We start from the raw sequence: 11,806 nt of genomic DNA on the forward strand, positions 1-11,806 counted from the left end.
AAAAAAAAAAAAAAAAAAAAGAATGAGCTGGGCATGGTGGTGCATGCCTGTAATCCTAGCTCCTCAGGGGGCTGAGGCAGGAGAATTGCTTGAACCCAGGAGGCAGAGGCTGAAATGAGCTGAGATCATGCCAAGGTACCCCAGCCTGGGTGACAGAGCAAGACTCTGTCTAAAAAAAAAAAAAAAAAAAAAAAAAAAAACACACAAAGAAACAGGAAAGTGTGACCTAAGCAAACAAGCAATAGAAATAGCCTATGAGGTATGCAGACATTGGGCATAGCAAAGACTTCAAAGCAATTATTATAAACATGTTCAAAGAACTAAAGGAGACCATGGCCAAAGAACTAAAGGAGGGTATGATGGTAATACCTCACCAAATAGAAAATATAAAGAGATTGAAGTTATAAAACTGAATGAAATAAAAATTCTGGAGTTGCAAAGTATGATAATTGAAATGAAAAATTTACTAGAGAGGCTCAAAAATAGATCTGAGCTGGCAGAAGAAGGTATAAGCAAACCCGAAGATAGATCAATAGAGATTATGAATTGGAGAAACAAAAATAAAAAATAAACAGAACCTCAGAGCAATGTGGGACACCGTTAAGCACACCAACATATGCATACTGGATGTGCCAGAAGGAAAGGAAAGAAAGAAAGGAACGGAAAACGTGTCTGAAGAAATAATGGTTGAAAACACCCCAAATTCCTTAAAAAGAATTAATCTATACATCCAAGGAATACAATTAATTCTAAGTAGGGTTAAAACAGAGCCACACTCAGATATATCATAATTAAAACATTGAAAGCCAGCAATAAAGAGACAATCTTGAAAGCCACAAGAGAAAAACGACTCATCATAGGCAAAGGAACTCAAATAAAATTAATTGACTTAATCCTCAATATGCTGATTCCCCATCAAAAGTAAGAAGCCAGAAGGCTGTATTCAAAGTGATGGGAAAAACAAAAAATTCAAACCTGTGAATGAAGAATCTTACGTCCAGCAAAACTGTCTTTTACAATTGAAGATTGAATAAAGGCGATTCTTCGATAAACTTACAAACTAGGAATTTGTGGCTTTCAAAAAGAAGAACAAAGTTGTAGGACACACACTTCTTTATTTCAAAGCTTACGACGAAACACCAGTAATCAAGACAGTGCAGTGGTGGCATAAGGATAGCTGTATAGATCAATGGGATAGAAATGAGAGTCTAGAAATAAACCTATGTGAAACAAACCCAAATTATTGATAAGGACGCCAAGACCATCCAATGGGGAAAGAAAAGTCTTTTCAACAAATGGTGCTGGAACAACCAGATATCCACATGCAGAAGAATGAGATCAGACAATTACCTCCCACCATATACCAAAAAAAAAAGACTCAAAATGGATCAAAGACATAAATGTAAAAGGTAAAACTATATAACTCTTCAAGGAAAATAGGAGTATATTCTTCATGACCTGGAGCTAGGCAATATTTTCTTAGATATGATACCAAAAGCACAAGCAACAAAAGAAAAAAATATGTATATATATACAGGATTACATTAAAATTATAAATTTTTGTGCTCATAGAATACCATGAAGAAAAAGACAACACATAGAATGTGAGAATGTTTGTAAATCATATATTTGATATGGCACTTGTATCTATAATATATAAAGAAATTTTATGAGTCAATAACAAAAGCACAAGTAATCTCATTAAAAAGTGGACAAAGGATATAAATAAAAATTTCTCCAGAGTAGTTATACAAATGATCAACAAGCATACTGAAAGATGCTCAACATCAGTAACCATCAGGAAAATGAAAATCAAAACCACAAGATACTGCTTCACACCCACAAGGATGGCTATAATAAAAAAGATAATAATAATTAGTGTTGGTGAATTAGCAGAATTCAGGAAGCAGAGAATTTGAAAGCCTCATACACTACTGGTGAGGAAACTGAGAATTTGAAAGCCTCATACAATACTGCTAGAAATGTAAAATAGTGCAGCCGCTTTGGAAAACAGACTTGCAATTCCTCAAAAGATAACACATAGAGTTACCATATGACCCAGCAATTCCACTCCTAGGGATATACCCAAGAGAAATGAAATAATATTTATGTACCAAAACTTGTACACAAATCTTCATTAGCAGCATTATTCATAAAAGCCAAAAATTGGAAGCAACCCAAATGTCCTATAACTAGTGAATGATGGATAAACAAAATGTGTTGTATCTACTAGAATGTTATCTGGCCATAAAAGGGAAGGAAACCCTGATACATGCTACCATATGGGTAAACATGAAAATGTCATATTAAGTGACGGAAACCAGACACAAAAGGCCACATAGTAAATGATTCCATTAATGTGAAATGGCGAGAATAAGCAAATCTATAGAAACCAAATAATTACTGTTTTCCTAGAGCTGGGGAGGAGAGTGAGAATGGGGAGTATCAGGTGATGGGTAGAGGGTTTGTTTTTGTAGTGATAAAAATGCTCCAAAATTAGATTGTGGTAATGTCTGCACAACTTTGTGAATATACTAACAACCATTGAACTACGTACTTTGGATGTGTTCTATGGCATGTGAAATATGTCTCAGTTAATACATATATATTAATTATATACAGATGGGATCGCTCATGAGACGAGTTGAGTTGCTGGCTGGGCTGCAGTCATCTGAAAGCGTGATGGGGCTGGAGGATCTGATTCCAGGACTGGTGCCCAATTTTTGCTGGCTGGTAGCACGTGGCCTTTGTTCCTTGTTCCTTGCCAGGTGGCCCTTTCCAGCTGTCTGAGTGTTCTCATGATAGGGAAGCTGGCTTCCTCCAGAATGAGTGATCCAAGAGAGCAAGGTAGTACATGAAAGGTACAGTGCCTTTCATGACCTTGTATCGTATGTTACATGCTCTCATCTCATCCATGTCCTAGTGATTACATAGGGCATGAAACCAACAAAGAATCACTGGGGGATTTTGGGAGGCTGAGGCGGGTGGATCACAAGGTCAGGAGATTGAGACCATCCTGGCTAACACGGTGAAACCCCGTCTCTACTAAAAATACAAAAAAAATTTAGCCGGGTGTGGTGGCGGGCGCCTGTAGTTCCAGCTACTCAGGAGGCTGAGGCAGGAGAATGGCGTGAACCCAGGAGGCAGAGCTTGCAGTGAGCCGAGATCGTGCCACTGCACTCCAGCCTGGGCGACAGAGCGAGGCTCCGTCTCAAAAAAAACAAACAAACAAACAAAAAAAACGAAGAATCACTGGGAGTCCTCATGGAGGCTGGTTCCCACAAGTGGGGTTAAATCCTGCTGCTTTCTTAGTGACTTCAGTCTCTCCAGCTCATCAGTCATAACCACTTTGTAATGCTGCCCTAATTAAACACATTCAGTTCTCTGGTGATCCCTGAAGCCTGTGAAGTTTCTCCTGGAGATCCCTGGTGATCTCCATGGTGATCCCTGGAGCCGTCCAAGTTTCTCCTGGAGATTGAAATGTGTGTGTGTGTGTGTGTGTGTGTATACACATATACATGCACATATTTATATACATATATTCATATGTGCATTCATATTCATATACACATTCATATACATCCACACATACATATATATTCGTGTTCATATACATATACGCATATTGTTTCTCAAAATTCTGACTTATTGGTCTGAAGGCAATAAATTGGAGAAAAATAAATTTCCAGCTTGAGTTAGGTATGAGAAAATCTAATTTTCTTTTTTCTGTGTAATATTATTTACTATGACATTTACTTGGCAAAAATACATGAGTCCATAGGAAATGCCTTTCCCTGCTGCAATCCTCCAGCTAAGAACATAAAACCCCTGTCCCTCATTCTGAGGAATCAGGAAAAATACAAATAAGATCCTGAGGAATCAGGAAAAATACAAATAAGATCCTGATCCCCAAGCCCCCCAGATCAATATAGTGGCATCTGCTTGTGTCAGGCTAGTTAGGGGTCTGTCAGTCTATCAGTATTTTCTGAAGTAGCTTAATTAATCATGGTTTTTCGAGAACACGGGAGATTTTGTGATGTTCCTGAGAGCTCATCTCTATGTGGGGTTTTTCCACAATAACAATATAGGAAGACGTTCAGAGTGGGCAGTCTTCAAGCCAACGTTATTTTTCCTTCATTGCATGAGGATTGCCTTGTCCATCCCACAAAAGCAGTTGAAAACAAATCAAAGATTTTCTAGCTGGCAAAGGGAGGGAACACAGCAGTACCCAATAGTGAATGCAGGCGTTAGGAGAGCAGAGCAGGACTCCTTAACAGGTATAGCCTCAGGACTGCAGGTGATGGGCTCCCTTGGTCGCTGACGTCAACACGAGACTTTTATTCTCCTTACGTGTTTTATGGGTCATCAGAAATCTCACCAATCATATGAGGAACACGGCGTTCCTCATATTATACCAGTGCAGTGCCCCTGAGAAGAGGAGGAGGGCAGGAGGGAGCATGGGCATCAAGTTCTCAGGTCCAATGCCCGTATTTGCTAACCAGCTTTGTGACCTTGGGCAAGACACTTCCCTGCCAGAGGCCTCACTTCTGTTCTGTTAAATTAAAAAGCTGGACTCATTCAGGGGTTTCCAGATGTTGAGATGCCAGTGATAACAGCAACTTCCAGGGGTGATCATTTTTTACTATGGCCAAATAAAATTATTAAAGAAAAAATGCTTAGCATCTACAATAACTATAATTTCATTATAAGAAAACTTTAGTACCAAATAAAAAGATATAAAAATGAGAAAACACAACATAAATTTTATTCCCTTAAATGGGAAAAAACCCTTAGTTTTATAAAAACTTATCTCATCATTCTTCTGGTTCTCATTTCTCCAGAGACCTTTGAAAATGCCACGGAGCAGCATTTGGGAACTCTGGGGATGGCTGTCAGGGCCTCTTGTGCACTCACATGCTGGGACTCTCTGGTTCGTTCAGTTGTCAGCTCACGCCAGATGCTAATGGTGCCAGGCATTATTTATCCAGGTTTTTCCATTTTATTTGGAAACTACTCAAGGTAGAAATAGCTTTTCAAATCTGTACCAAAAGTGCCCTTTTACCCAGGGATATGCCTCACCAGCGCTATCCCCTGCTCAATGTTGCCTGGTGTTGGTGTTGGGGCCCCCTGTGGATAACCTCCTCCTTGCTGACCTCCTCCTTGCTGAAAATCCTCCCGTGGGCTCCATGACCCAAACCCCGGCAGCCATTGGCGAGTGCTATGAACTGGATTGTGTTTCCACCAACTTCATATGTTAAAGCCCGAACCCACTATGTGACAGTATTTGGAGATGGGGCCTTTGGGAGGTAATTGAGGGTTAGATGAGGTCATGAGGGTGGGGCCCCCTTGATGGGATTAGTGCCCTTTCCTAGCATCACACAAAAAAGGCTGACTAGGAAGATGACAAAGTGGATGCTAAGCCCAAAGATGGTACACAGAGTAAAAACCCTACCTCCTAAGCCACATGGGGCAACAGTAGAGGTAATGTGGAAGTCCTCCAAAAAAAAAAAAAAAAAAAAAAAAAAAAAATTAGGGGAATGTATGCCTGGCAGAAAAAATAGCATGTCCATTCTAGAGAGTTCCCTGTGGTCACCAAAATGGTTGAATCCCCCAAAATTCAGGGCTGTGTACAAAAATGGAAGCAGTGAAGTATCACAGTTTGAATCCCAGCTCTGCATTTACTAGTCGTATAACTTTGAGGAGATTACTTAAGTCTCTTTGTTTCTCATATGTAGAGTGGGAATAAAAGCACCTGTTTCATAGGACATGAATAAGGATGAAATTAATAAAAATAGTTGAAGTGGGCTGGGTGCAGGTGCTCACACCAGTAATCCCAGCACTTAGGGAGGTTGAGGTGGGAGGAACACTTGAGGCCAGGCATTCAAAACCAGCCAGGGCAACACGGCAAGACTCTACGTCTCTACAAAGAATAAAAAAATTAAACAGGTTAAATGGCGTGCACCTGTAGTGCCAGCTACTTGAGAGGGTGAGGTGGGAGAATGGCTTCAGCCTGAGAAGTCAAGGCTGCAGTGAGCCATGATCACACCACTGCCTTCCGGCCTGAGTGACAGAGCGAGACACTGTCTCTAAAAACTAAATAAAATAAAAGGTGAAAAAAATGTACACAGTTGAAGTGCTTAGAATAGTTCCTGCCGTATATTGAATGTTCACTCCTACTAGTTTTTTTGCAAGATTCTGCAAACTGAAGAATGTGCAGTTGGCCAATAATACACAGACCAATAAGAGTGGCTGTGAACAATAAAATTATTAATTCCAAAAATGACAAAAGATTGTTTATAATATACTATGCAGCAGGTATATGATCATAATATTGCAAGCACATGAATATTGATTGAATCAAAATTACTTTTTACTTATACTGGAAGGATGGGTGGTGGAGAGTGTTCACATGTGTGGTAGGGTTGATAGAGAAGTAGAGGGGAGAAAGGATGCTAAATTCTTGTCATCTATAATAGGAAGTCCAAAGGTAATGCCTGAAACTGAAAACTCAAGTAGCAGCAAGATACACATGTTGTTTAGAGATGCAGAGATAAATTTCTAGAGGATCTATTGATAAGTAGTTACCTTCGGGGAACTGGAAGTGAGAAGGAGAAAAGGAGACTGCTGCTTTTCCCAGGAGCCTGTAGCACTGTATCTTTAGACAATGTGCATGCTTAATGACAGTGAATAAACATGCAGTTACAAATCACAGATGCTGAAGACAAACAGGTTTGGGTTCAAGTCTCTGAGAAAAGACTGTGACTACACTTCTGACATCAGATGTGTGGGTTTTTTCCTACTATGATCAATTCTCTGACACCAACTGTGGGTGTCCTACAATTCAGTTCAATTCTGACACTATCTGCCTGTTGTTAGCATCAGATCCTGTAACCATAATAGGTCCACTGCCTGCTGTGCGTGGTGGTGTCAATATGCCGACATACCAGGTTGCAGCAGAGAGATTTCATTGTAGGGCTGGCAAACAAATAGAAAAGAGGAAACCTCACATCCATCTCTCCAAGGAGTTTGGGACTAGGATTTTTAAGGGTTTTGTGGTGGGCCAGAGTGTGGAGATTGTTAATTGGTCAAAGAGTGCAGGTTGAAATTATGGGACAGGGAAATGAAGAAATGGTATTCTCGTGCCGATTCCATTCCCTTGTGGGTCTCCAAACTGGTTGGCATCAGGTGTTTTGCTGGGATTCAGGAGGTGAAAGACACTTAAGCAATACTTAAACAAAAGCTTTAGGAGTTTAGCGTCAAAAATGATACGTATAGGAACAATGGGGATACACATGATCAGTATCTAATGCCTTTCAGTTACAAGGAAGTGGGTCAAATGCAGTCTGATTAATGCTTATTATAATAGGAATTCTCTCCAGAATTCCTGTTAACTCCGTGAGGATGGCTTCAATCCCACAAATTAAGGGCCCAGTCTCGCAAGACTGCCCCTGCTTCATACACCAATTGTGTCTGAGCCTCCTGTACTTCTGATCAACAGGCTATAAAGTGGGAGTTTCCATGACCCTACTTGCTAGAGCAGCTCTCAGAACTCAGGGAAACAACTTACATTTCCTGGTTTATTTTAAAGAATATTACAAAGGGTATAGATGAAGAGGTGCATAGGGTAAGGTCCAGAAGGGTCCTGAGTGTAGAAGCGTTGACTCTTTGTGGAGTTAAGGTACACCACCCTCCCTGCACAGAGATCCATTCGCTACCCAGAAGCTCATCATATCTTGTTGTTCAAGAGTTTTTGAAGAGTGTTCTGGGTGCAGTGGCTCATGCCTGTAATCCCAGCACTTTGGGAGGCCAAGGTGGACAGATCACGAGGTCAGGAGATGGAGACCATCCTGGCTCACACGGTGAAACCTGTCTCTACTAAAAATACAAAAAATTAGCCGGGTGTGGTGGTGGGCACCTGTAGTCCCAGCTACTCAGGAGGCTGAGGCAGGAGAATGGCGTGAACCCGGGAGATGGAGCTTGCAGTGAGCCCAGATCACGCCACTGCACTCCAGCCTGAGCGACAGAGCGAGACTCTGTCTCAAAAAAAAAAAAAAAAAAAAAAAAAAAAAGTTTTGAAGAGTGTCACCTCTAGACTCCCACTCCCTCCCCAACTGTCTTGGAGGTTGGTGGGTGGGGCTGAAAGTTCCAATCCTCTGGTCACTGTTCTTCTGGTAAGCATCCCTATTCTGAAGCTAACTAGGGGCCCCACCCTAGGTTACCTCATTAGGGTAAACACAGGTGTCATTGGAAGGGGTTTGTTATGAATATCAAAAGACACTCCTATCACTCAGGAAAATTCCAAGGGGTTAAGGAGCTCTGTACCAGGAACCTGGGACAAAGACCAAATATACTTCTTTCTACACAACAAATTCCCACTTCTAAAATTGTATGACCCCGTTTCAGTGACTTCGGCCCACTGAGATTCAATTTCTTCATCAGACAAATGGTGCCAACAATCTCAGGGGGTTGCTCTGATGACTGGTGAAATATGGCATGTCAAGCAATCTGGCACACCTGGGAGTCTGAGGATGCACTTGACCCCATCCTCCCCTGGGATCCATCTGTGACAGAAGCTGCTGGCTCATCCCAGGCACATTTGGTCACCCTGTCTCTTGCTGTGCACGCAAGGCCGGCCAGGTACCCACCATGGCTGCAATGATAGGGAATTCTTAGAAAAATTTCAGAAGGTTGTTGTGTGTTGGCTATTTCTCCTTGCTTTCAGCAGAGACCTGAGTAACATGCATGCAGGCACGAGCTAACCTGTCTGCCAGCAGTGCTGGGAGAGATAGCCTTGCCCAGCCAGGGGTCCTCACCTACAGACTTCAGTCCAAGTCTGGAGCTCTGCATGACATAAAAAGCCAAATGCTTCATTACGCCCAGCTGAAGTTACCATAAGTGGCTTCAAAGCTACAGCCTCAGCAGGAGATAAGATTGATGCTGGGTGCCATATAAAACTGGAGAGGACACTAATGGGCTCATCCTCCCACCCCAGTCTATTGTTTTCAGGTATCCCTCGTTAACTTTAGGGAGTGGGGTGGAGAGAGTTCAGAAGCCAGCAAGTAAAAACCAGAGTTTCATACTTACCATCATGTCTAGAAAATAACTTGGGCTGGGATTAATTCATTGCACATGGAACTGACTAGAAATCCATCTAAGTTTTTGAGAGGACTGAATTATCAAAAAAAAACCCATTAGCCTAGACTGAAAAACCTATGAAAGCAATCTCTGGTTCCCAAATCTGCATCAGCAGGAAGCAGGCAACAAAAGATCTGCAGCTCTGCCAAATGGGGCTTGGATGTGGTCATGGAGGGCCAGGAGGGCAAAGCCAGAGGGTATGAGAGACAATGAACTGGGGAGTTCCTCCCAGACAGTGGACCCAGGGCAACCAAGGGATGATACCTCCAAGGCAGACAGAGAGTCTTTGCAATACTTCCCAGCAGAATCTGATAGTGGCCAGAGAACTGGCTCTTGCTGATGCTTTGCATCCCCTTTTCCTAACGTTTGTATTTGTTTCACCATTGCACATCAGGTACGTGAGAGGACGGATTGCTTATTCTTTAGTTTTTAAGTAGCTAGATGACAAAGAGCCACATTCAGACTTGAAGGAGAGGCCTGTATGTCTCCCCAGATATAACTACTGGGCCCTTGGGGTAGTCTTCTTTGCATTAGGACTGAGTGTGCTATGTGTGGGGAAAGGATACACTTGGATATTTTTTGTAGCAAAAGGGATAGACTATATCAGAAACTGTATTTATCCCCCGATTTCTGCTATTTTTTCCCATAGTAATAGAACTTGGCTTCCCAGATAAGGACTGTATCTCCCAGCTTCCCATGTAGCTAGGTGTGGCCAGGTGACCAAGTTCCGGCAACCACTATAGTGTTTGTTGGCTTATAGGACTCTTCCTTGAGAGACAGCTGTTTTAAGTCTTTTGAACTTTCTTTCTCCCCTTACCTTCTGTTTTCCAGGATGTAGATGTGGTGGTTAAAGCTGGAGCTGCCATCTTGGATTATGAAGTAACCATGGATATGGAAGACACATATGATGAAACAAGGTAGAAGCAGCCTGGGTCCTTGATGTTAGCCAACTTTAACCTCTAGACTTCTTTGAAGCAGAGAAATAGGCTTGCTTAAACTACAGGTACTTTGTGTATTTTGTAATGTGCAGTTGAACCTAGGTCTAAGTAACACCAAAACAATTAAGAAATAAGGCTGGATTTAGATTGTAGTCAGCATACCAATTTTTTTTTTTTTTTTTTTTTTTTTTTTTTTTGAGACGAAGTCTTGCTCTGTAGCCCAGGCTGGAGCGCAGTGGCACAATCTTGGCTCACTGCAACCTCTGCCCCCCAGGTTCAAGTAATTCTCCTGCTTCAGTCTCCTGAGTAGCTGGGATTACAGGTGCCCGCCACTGTGCCTGGCTAATTTTTTTGTATTTTTAGTAGAGACAGGGTTTCACTATATTGGTCAGGCTGATCTCGAACTCCTGACCTCAGGTGATCCACTCACCTCAGCCTCCCAAAGTGGCTGGAGTTTTTACAGGTGTGAGCCACTGCGCCCAGCAGCATACTAACTTTTAAATGGAAACTAGATTGGTGAATATGGCTTAGACAAGCAACCAAAGACATGGGGTTCTACTATCAGTACCCTCAAGTTTAGGTCTCGATCTGCTGTGTTGCAAGGGCAGAATAAATAGCAGACATCCAGCCAGCCAGTTTCCAGAAAGCGTCATGTTCCTGTGGCTCACCTGGGGACCTTGCTGGAAAACACATTGATTCAGTAGGTCTGCGGTGGGGCCTGAGATTCTGCTTTTCTAACAAGCTCCCAAGTGCCGATGCTGCTGGTCCAAGGGTCTCACTTCAGGTAGAAGAATCTGCTTCACACCCTAATGAAGTGTTCAGAGCCAAGAGCCTGTCCTGGGCCCTGACCCTACTTGCACCTAAACTCAGGGGGAGGAGTTCATAAGAGGTGGAGAGAAGGCAGCCATAGAGCATTTGTTCGCCAACCAAATAGCTGGGGAGCTTCAAAACACTGATGTCCACTTCTGACCCCGAGGTCTGGCTCTGGGTGTGACCTTTGAATTGGAAAATTTAAAAGCTTCCCTGATGACCCAATGGGACAGCCACTGGGACCCACTGCCCTAGAGGGCTAATGTTTCAGTGGAAGTTCTTGCTTACGGGCTGAGGGAAGAACTCTAAATGTCCCTCCTATACTCTGGGCTGGGACCGGGATGAGTGAGGCACCAACCTCGGGAATTAAGGTTAAGGTGAAAGAGATGCCCAAATACTTAGTAACCAAATAATATTTGAATACTATATATATATATATATATATATACACACACACACACACACACACACATATATATATGTGTGTGTGTGTGTGTTTGAGATGGAGTTTCACTCTTTCGCCCAGCCTGGAGTGAAGTGGGCGATCTCGGTTCACTGCAACTTCTGCCTCTCAGGTTCAAGCGATTCTCCTGCCTTAGCCTCCCGAGTAGCTGCGATTGCAGGCACATTTTTGTATTTTTAGTAGAGACGGGGTTTCACCACGTTGGCCAGGCTGGTCCCAAACTCTTGACCTCAGGTGATCCACCAACCTTGGCCTCTCAAAGTGCTAGGATTACAGGCGTGAGTCACCACATCCGGCCTGAATACAGTATTTTTAAAAATCAAAATTAACACAAGTAATCCACAATGAATAAAATACAAACATTTTCAATAAAGACAGGATCTGTAACTGTGCCCTTTGGAGTCATATTGGAGCAAAAGGAAAATCAATGATACTGACCCTGCAGGCTACTTGCATTAGC

At 42.4% G+C, this 11,806-nt stretch overlaps 1 protein-coding gene across 1 annotated transcript in view; it reads left to right on the forward strand.

Annotated features, from left to right (window-relative positions):
* LOC108514248 (uncharacterized) overlaps positions 1-10,032 on the forward strand; it is a 180,662-nt gene extending 170,630 nt beyond the window's left edge. The window contains exon 4 of the transcript XR_001881172.1: positions 9,967-10,032. The gene's annotated coding sequence lies outside the window, so the exon portion shown is untranslated. The remainder of the gene's footprint in view (positions 1-9,966) is intronic.
* The last annotated feature ends 1,774 nt before the right edge of the window (positions 10,033-11,806 follow it).

This window comes from Rhinopithecus bieti, unplaced genomic scaffold (assembly GCF_001698545.2).
Source record: "Rhinopithecus bieti isolate Rb0 unplaced genomic scaffold, ASM169854v2 scaffold_32012, whole genome shotgun sequence".
In the NCBI taxonomy this organism is placed as follows: Eukaryota; Metazoa; Chordata; class Mammalia; order Primates; family Cercopithecidae; genus Rhinopithecus; species Rhinopithecus bieti.